Source organism: Pteronotus mesoamericanus, unplaced genomic scaffold, assembly GCF_021234165.1.
Source record: "Pteronotus mesoamericanus isolate MK-2021 breed Mesoamerican mustached bat unplaced genomic scaffold, CSHL_Meso_final contig_246, whole genome shotgun sequence".
Taxonomy (NCBI): domain Eukaryota; kingdom Metazoa; phylum Chordata; class Mammalia; order Chiroptera; family Mormoopidae; genus Pteronotus; species Pteronotus mesoamericanus.
In genome coordinates, this window is record NW_026555104.1 from 9555108 (window position 1) to 9564398 (window position 9291).

Here is a 9291-nt window from a genome sequence, read left to right on the forward strand (position 1 = left end):
GAAGCAGGAAGCAGCGAAACAGTCACTGGAGGTGAGAAAGTCAGGTGACCTTGCAGCCACTGGCTTTAAAGATCAACACTAGGTCTGGTTCCAAGCTGTCACATCCAGGGCAAACCTGAGCCCCTTGCTCCTGTGTGAACAAGGTCAGACTCATTTGTCTGGAACTGATCTAGCAGGAGTAGCAGCCTCCAGTGTGGCATTGGGCCAGAGACCAGGAGGCCAGACGGGATTGGGGGAAGAGTTGGTTATCCAAGTGAAATGATGCATTGAAAGAGCAGGAACAGTTCATAACCAGGAAGTGCCCAAGCCAGGAATAAAGGATCAGATGATTCTTACCATATTCATGGCTTAAAAGTTATACTTTATTCCTATGCATTTGAACATCTCTGAACTTGGGATTTTATATTTTATTTATTTATTTATTTATTTATTTATTTATTTATTTATTTATAGAGATGGGGGAGGTAGGAAGAGAGAGAAACATTGATGTGAGAGAGAAACATCAATAGGTTACCTCTTGCACATGACTGGGAGCTGAACGGGTGACCTCTCGCCTTGCGGGATGACGCTCAACCAACTGAGCCATGCCAGCCAGAGTGTGTTTTAGAATTGATGGTGTCTTTAGATTCTTTCTTTCTTACGTGGCTCACATTATAATTAATTGTACAGATTATAATCAGTGGCATCTAGGATTTCATGAAATGTAAAGTCAATGGAATTTATATACAATTAATAGGTCAGTGGGATGTTAAAGATAATATCAGGAGTAGAAGACATCAGAAATAGGTTACAGTAAGTGAAGTATGAGGTAAGATGAGGCAAACAAAGGGATATAACACCTATGAGTCCTTCCTGAAAAATAGCTTGATGAAATCCTGTCAACATAGATCTGTTAAAATGAAAAAATAGCTAAGATTTATGAACATTTACTATGATCCAGGCACTGTTCTATGTGCTTAACCTGTACAATTTAATCCTCACAACAACCCTCATGAAACAGATATTTTTATCTCATTGTATAAATGAGGAAATTGAGGCATAGAGAAGTTAACTTACTTGCCAAAAAGTCACTTGATAGTAAATGTGGAGTCAGGATTCAAATCCAGGTTTTCTGATTCCAGGTGCTGGAATAAAAATTGTAGAACACTCAGTATAACGGAGCACAAAGTTCAACTTGAAGCTTCTTGACAGGCAGAGCAAAATAGGATCTAAAATTAAATATATTCTCAATAAATATAAATCTCCACATGTATTTTTTAAAAGTTGTATTTATTTATCTGAGAAAGAGAGAGATTTGTTGTTCTACTTATTTATGTATTCACTGGTTGATTCTTGCATGTGCCCTGACCGGGGATTGAACTCACAACAATCTTGTCATATCGGGATGACACTTGAACCAATGAGTTACCCTGCCAGGGCTTCTACATGTAGTTTTAAAGTAATGTTTTCATGACTTTATTGTTTTTAAAGATAAATGTTCATGATATTGTGACGTCAAGCTATATGGAAAAGTACAAAGATAACAAAAACACACACACACACACACACACTATTTCTTCTCCCAGAAACAACATGGGGGATCGCACCTCTGGTATCTCACTTTGCAAAGGAGAGAGAAGCGGCAGTGGGCAGTGGCGGAGTGGGGGGACAGGAAGTTGGGGAGGTGGGGGACAGGCAAGGAGGGAGAGAATGAAAGAAAGAGTACCCGTCTATAGCTTTTCTGTGCAGAGTGGGTTGGTCACTTTTGCTTGTTTTCTAGGCACTAAGTAAATACTGAGAGGCCATTGACACCATTCTTGGATGAGACCAAGACAGGGTCTGATTGTACATACTTATGAGACCATCAGCTTCAGAGTCAAGAAATAGTTGGTTTAAAATCTTTCTCTAACTGCTTTGTAGCTGCTTGACCTTAGGCAAGTCCTTTAACTTCTGAAGCTCCTCCTCGTCACCTATGAAATAGGCATTATCATAGTACTTAAGGCTCCTGGTTATCAGATTTAAAAGAAATCAAGCCCTAAAAACACTTAGCATAGGACCCTAGCCTAAGGTAGGGAGCTGTTATTATTACACCTAAAAGATCACATCTCCAGCCCTGGCTCAGTGGCTCAGTTGGTTAGAACATCCTCCTGATGCCCCAGGGTTATGGGTTTGATCCTGGTCAGGGCACATGCAAGAATCAACCAATGGCCCTGGCTGGTGTGGCTCAGTGGATTGAGTGCCAGCCTATGAATCAAAGGGTTGCTGGTTTGGGTCACTGGTTTGATTCCCAGTCTAGGGCACAGGCCTGGGTTGTGGGGCGTGTCCCAGGTTGTGGGGGCATGTGAGAGGCAACCGCACATTGATGTTTCTCGCCCTTTCTACTTTCTTTCCCCTCTCTTAAAAAAAAAAAAAAGAATCAACCAGTTAATGCATATATAAGTAGAACAACAAATTGATGTTTCTCTCTCTCTCCCTCTTTCTCTAAAAAAAAAAAAGGAGAGAAAAAAGGGGAAAAAAAGGATCATATCTCCACAGACTTGGGTGTTAGATTACCCCTTCCCCCATATAAATTTGAGGCAAGTTATGGGATATTTTTTAGTGTATTAAGTGGTTGTTTTGTTTAACTTTATTTTCCCCCTGAAATAAATGCCAAAGGCCTTAAAAACAGCCACACCCCACTCTGGGCCCCTTGTGAGCAGTCAGATGATCAGGGAGGGATGGGAGGAGAGGTGGAGAAGTGGATGGAAACCAGCTTGGCTTCCTGCCCCCAAGACGCCAGCCCTGGAGGCCTGGGAGGAGCCTCCTTCCGTTGGAGGGGAAGGCAGGAAGCCAGTAGGGCCCGGGCAGGAGGCTGCAGCTCCAAGTGGAGGCTTTTGCTAAAACAAGCACTACAGCCACCTCCTCCAGGGGGCCTGTGTGCAGACTATCCAGAAGACACTGTTTAGCTGCTCCATGGACATGAACCTACCAGAGTACAAAACCACCCCTTGGGCCTGATTCTTGCCTCTGTCCAGGCAGTGGCTGCCCTACCCTGGATTCCTCAGCACCCTGGGCCTCCCTCTATTCCAGCACTCAACATTCACGCTTGTGCGCCTTCCCTCTTTCCTTCGTGCGTGCATTCACTTGAGGACTTGCTATCTGCCAGACTCTGCTGGGTGCTGGGGCTATGAAGACATAGTTCCTGCTCTCAAGGAATTCTACTGTAGGGGGCAAATGAAAACAGACCAGCAAACCACTCAACAGCTAAGGAAAACACAACCTCATAATTGTTAATAATGAGCCACATGCAGGATCACTGGCTTGCCTTATTTGCTGGGTTTATTACAATGAGCAGCTGAGTTGGTTGACGGCAGAGTCCGCAGCCAAGCTGCCAGGGCCGGCACCCCAGCCCTCCCCTTACTAGCTGCAGGAACTTGGGCAGGGACTGAGCTTCTTTGTGCCAGTTTCCTTGGCTGTAAAACGAGGATAATAATGATTAACATCCTTATAGGATTGTTATAAGGATTAAAGGAGTTAATAGTTACAAGACTGGAATAGGGCCTGGCATGTGGCACAATATAAGTTAAGTTGTTTTTCTTTACTATGCTGAACATTTTTGGTTAACCTTGGTATAGCACTGGGGTTCTACACCCATTCCACCCCAAACTCACAGTGAGTGTGCCCCATGGCCCTTATCAGAGAATGGAGGGGCGACAAAGGGCTCTGGAGTTGAGCAAAGGCCAGTATTGACAATGAGTTACTTGTTGGAATTTCTGAACACATACATGCCAGTCCCCTGCCCTAGAGACCTGAGTCTGGACCATGACCCATGCCAAGCTGAACACCCCTGATCTGGTTCAGACTCCTTAATTTTACTGAAGTCAATCAGCTTGATCAAGACAAGGTGAAGCAGAGCCTGGACTGGGAGACTGAGGTGCTGTTTCTTTTCATTCCTATTGTTGGGACCGCTGCCCCAGCAGTCCCCACAGCAAATGGGACACCCGAAAGAAGGGGGCCGTTTTGGGGAGAACACCAGAAACCAGGGAGGACCCTGGGAAACTCCACATGGGGTGGTGGCATTATCCTTCCTACTTGGCCTCCTTACTGAATGGCCTCACTACCTGGGCGGTTTTCCAGTTCCGAGCACATTTCGTGGCCAGCCCTCCTCTGCAGCCCAGATCATTCCTTAGATGGCAGGGATGCCTGCCCTTGGGCAGAGCAAGGCCTCAGGCGGGGAAGGGGCCGCTGTATCAGAGGGCAGGCATGGCCAGCAGCCTGTTTGTCTCTCGATCCAATACATATGATTCAGAAAGAGTGAGCAGCAATGCTCAGGCATGCGAAGGAAGGCAGGCTCCAGGCACGATGCTAAGTTTGGAGGATGCGTAGTTTGTCAGGTTGGGGAAGGAGGGCAGTGAAGGTAGAGGTGTGAAGCAGCTTCTAGGCATTTTAGGGGATTTGAAGCAGTAAAGGCTGAGCAAGGCAGTTACAGGGTGAGTTTTGCTTGTCCACTACGTGACGGCTAAGAAAGAATGTCCTAGAGAGGTCAAGACAAAGGCAGGGAGAATGGACTGAAACTATGACACCAATAATGTTTTTTTTTTTTTTACTTTGCTACATATTACCATTTATAATGACTACATGATATTTCAGAATGTTTGGGTTTATTCAATGATAATAATAATAGTTAATACATATACTCTCTTATACTTCATGAATATTTTACCTTCTTTAAATCTTATAATAATCCCATGAAACTGGTCCTACTCTGAATCATCATCCTCATTTTGCAGAAGAGGGAGCTGAGGCACGGAGCTGTGATAGAACTTTCTCCAGGTCACACAGCCCTGTCAGTGGCAGAGCTGAGACTCGAATCCGGCGGGCCGGCTCCCAGAGCCGTACCTGCGACGACTGCACTGCATCTCTCGGCCCTGCTGCCTCCCAAATATTTACTGAGGACCCGCTACGTGCCACAGCCCAAGCTGGGCTTTATGAATAGGAGAAAGTCCCTGCATCGAGGGAGCTTTCAGTCTAATAAACCATTTCCTCCAGTTAGTCATTTAGGGTTGCACCCTCTTTCCTTACATAGCTCCCTGAGGAACAAAGCTTTTGTAATCCCAAGGATGGATGAGCGGGTCAAAAGTTATACTTTGCCACTTTTACGCGTGTTGCCAGATTGTTTCTTCAAAAGGGTCAAGTCCATTTCCACATAAGCAGCAGGATTCCTGAGTGTGTGACAATTTCACCACAACCTCACCAGCACTGGCGTATTCAATTGTCAAAATAAGGTTTGGTAGCCAGCTTGTTCAACAGGCAGCTTTTTCCTTGTTGGGGTTCATATCCCCAATCCAGTCCCTGAAAGAGCTCATGAAAGGTGAATGAAATAGGTCACGGGGAGGACAGGGGATTCATGCGCCTGTGAAGTGGGCCAGACTCATGAGGGTCTGCATTTATATTGGGGAGGTTACTATCTCTTTTTTTGGCTAAAGTAAAAATGTTTCCTGAGAAGGCGGGATTTCAAGAACCAGAGGCACGGGCAGAAAACACATAAGCTCAAGTTAAATGGGTGAAAATGTGCAAATGAAAAAGAAGGTGAACTAGGCAGATGTCACATTCCCCCCGAATGTTTCACAGACAATAAATATTCCACATCATCATTAATATCACCAACCCTCCCTCCTTCTACCTACCTCCCCTCTTGCACGCATCTCATTATGTTGTGACCGCTTACTTATCTGTCTTAGTGACCAGCCTGTGAGGCTAGACCTCAGGGCAGGGGCATTTTTCCATCTGGCTCCCCAGAGTAGACAGTGACACACAGTGCACAGCTCCTGGACCACAGGGGCTCCCTGAGGGTCCTGACCGAGCCAGCCCGGGCATCCCCCATGGGCACGCAGCGCTGGTTAGGCCCCTCGTGTTGCTGAGGAATTTTGTGGAAGAAGAATCAAATGAACTCACTGTTTTTGAAGGGGGTGTTGGGCAGGAGGGAGGAAAAGCTCTTTAAAGCCATGCTGGGCTACAACAGAGCTCCATGGTAGGAGCCCTTGTGCACATAATATGGGGCGGGGGAAGGATTAGTGTTTGTGTCCTCTGTTTCTCTGACCCCCAGTGACTGGCTTGGGGCTGAGAGTACACAGGCTCCATGAAAGCCTACTACTGCCTGCCTGGCCCATACCGCTCGTGGGATGCCGCCCTGGAGGGCCCCAGAGCCTGCATTAAACAGTAAACACTGACAGCCCTGGACGGGCTGCTCAGCTGGTTAGAGCGTCCTCCTGATATGCTCAGGTTGTGGGCTTGAGAACATACAAGAAGCCACCAATGAATGCATAAATAAGTGGAACAACAAATTGATGTTTCCCTCTCTCAAAATCAATAAATAAAAATTAAAAAACAGAAATCAATAAGTTGTCACACTCTAAGTAGAGCTACGCCCAGCTCTGGGGCAGTGGACATGGCCTAATTTGCATTTGGAGACAAACCATTTCTCCAAATCTTTGTCACTGGCTTAAAAGGAGGGAAAAGATTTGTTACCAAACCTAGTGGGCAGAGTTTGCAAGTTCATGGCTGAATGGGTGGTTTGCTATGGTGGGACAGTTGTAGGTTCTGATCGCCAGGGGGTAATGGAGGTGTCTGATGGCAAATAAGGAGGTGGTGTGTATGTCTGTGTGTGTACGTGTGTGTACTTGTGTCGGGAATGCCAAAGGGCCCCAGAGGCTGCGCGCAACGGCTGGGCTCCGTCCTGGCTAGGAGGTGAGGGGCAGGCCAGGGAGCAGGGAGCAGGTGGCCAGGAGGGATCACTAGAGGCTGGCATTTGGAACTACTCTGTGTGATGGCTCGATGCAGCCTGTCCTGCCAGCAGCCTGCCAGCCCCTGCAATGACAAGCTTTAGAAGGCATTAACGCATGTATTATAGAAATGCACACTTGAAACCCTCAGGATCCTATGAGCCAATGTTACCCAATAAGTTTAATTAAAAAGAGAGAGAGAGAGCAGAGACTAGCAGATGCATTTCCTTTGCTCTCCCAATTCCGTTATTAGAAAGTTATTCCCAGAGATGTTCCACAGGGCACCAAGGAAGTGTCCCTGCAAAGGTAAAACTGGGAAACTTCCTCGGTGTCAACCTGGGAGGACCGGGCTAACCGTATGATGGGACTTTAGGGGCCTTTATAAGAAAGAAATAAGACTGTCAGGAGAGAACAGAACAAGTTCTAGAATGGTATGCTCAAATGTATAGAGAGTTGAAAAAGCTAGGAAAGATTTCCACCAAGCTGTTAACAGTGAGATGCGAGGGTATAAGTTGTGGGGAGAATTGCACTTTCATTTGCATTCTATTTTATACACTTCTGTATTGTTTGGGCATTCTACAACAAACATTTAAAAAAAAAAATTTAAATAATGCTAAAGACAAACTGACACCTTCAAATGTGTGAACAAGTCAGTCAGCAAAGGCGCAGTGCACCTGCTTCCTCATTCATTCTGACCACATCCTGTGGAGTCTGGAGTGTGAGGAGGCCTGGGGTTAATTCCCTCTGCCCTCTGCTGTGTTTCCTGCAAAGTCATTCAGCCCACTGAGCCTCAGCGCGCCTGCTGATAAGGCAGGCAGGACATTTCTGATGCTCAGGAGTCACTGTGAAGTCACTGTGGATTCCTTGTCAGATCCCAAGGAATCCAACGCAGGGTTGGGGGATAGGGTGGAGAGGTGTGTTAGCTAAACTCCGCCTTAGAGAGGCCCCTGCAGCAGCCCGACTCCACGGCCATCATGTGGGTTCAGTGTCAGACCCAACCTCGGGCGTGGGGGCGGGGGGAAGAGGAAGGAACCAGAGAAGGAGAAGGAACTAGGTAGCCTCTTCTGGACTCAGTCCCTCCTCCATCTGACTCTGGCTGACCTCCCTGCTGGCCAAGGCCTTCGTGCCACTTGGGCCTGTGGCTTTCCTCCCCGACGCTTTCCCCTCCTTCTCTGGAAAGGCCCTTCTTTCCTGGGCCTTCCAGCCATGTCCAGCCACCTTCCCGTCCAGCTTCCAGGGGTGCAGGCTTGGACCGGCTGCTTCTAGCTTCGCTGAGGCCCAGCAGCTCCCACCTTTGGATCAGGGGACAAAAGTGTCTTTTTCTTAGCAAAAAAGTGAGGACTTTGGAGAGGAGAAGAAAGAAGTTCCCACACATCCCAGGGCAGAGTCAGAAGCAGAGAGAAGAAGAAGGCTGGGTAGTCTTGGGAGGCAGGTGGCCATTGCCAGCTGGGATGCAAACGCCAGCCTTAGGCCAAAATGAGCAAGTAATGGGCTGGAGGGTGGGGTGGGGGAGGTGGCAGTCAGAATCTGGATCACCTGGCAGAACCAATCAGAGAAGTAGGGCAGGGTTAGATCCCAAGAAATCCAATGCCAGGATGAGGCGTTCCAATTTAGGCAGCTGAAATTGAGATGTGACAGAGAGACTAGTGATCTAGGTACCTGCCCAGTAAAACCCAGCCTCCAGGGTCCTGAGATGACACATCCTGCACTCATGCGGCCCCAGCTTTATTTTGTTTTGTTTTATTGAGTTTATTGGGGGTGACATTGGCTAATGAAGTTATAAAGGTTTCAGTCATACTATTCTACAATGTATCGTCTGTATATTGTATTGCGTGTTCACCGACCCATGATGCCAGGGCGTTGGAAACTGCCTGCCAGAGTGCCTTCTGACCTGCCTGGCACTTGGTAGGAACTCCTCAGGTATTTGTCACATGAATGGGCCAGCTGCCCTTCCCACTCATCTCCTGCCATTGGCCGCTGCTGCTAAACAGCAAACTAGGCCACTAGCCTGACCCAGTTTCCCGGCACCGCCAGCCGGCCAAGCCCAGGGAGCAGCAGATGCCCCGGAGCAGGAGGCCACGGTGACTCAGAGGCATCGGCCCTGCATCCCCTCTCTCCCGCCTCTCTGCCGGCGCTTTGGATCACCGCCGCTTCTGACATTTTCCTCATCTGTGACCCAATGACTCATCTCCGGGAGAGGAGGAGAAGAAAGGGGCCTTGTGGTCTCCCCGCGCTGGCATCGCCGCCTGACCCGAGGCTGGCGCGTCCCCTGGGCAGCACCGCCCCCCGGTGGCCGCGGCGCCCGGGCTCCGGAAGCGGCCCGGGGGCCTGGACCCAGCTCCCAGCAAGGTGGCTGTGTGACTGAAGGCCAGCTGCCGGGCCCACTGTCCGCGCTGGTAAACAAGGAGAGGAATCCCACCGCCACCTACCTCTCTGAGAAGCCATGGGCTTCGCCCTGGGTAAAGCCTTAACAAGTCTCAACAAAGGGTGCAACTGTTTCTCCAGCTCCCTGGGAAAGGGCGGATCTGGCACCCCAGACCCCTGCTCCTAA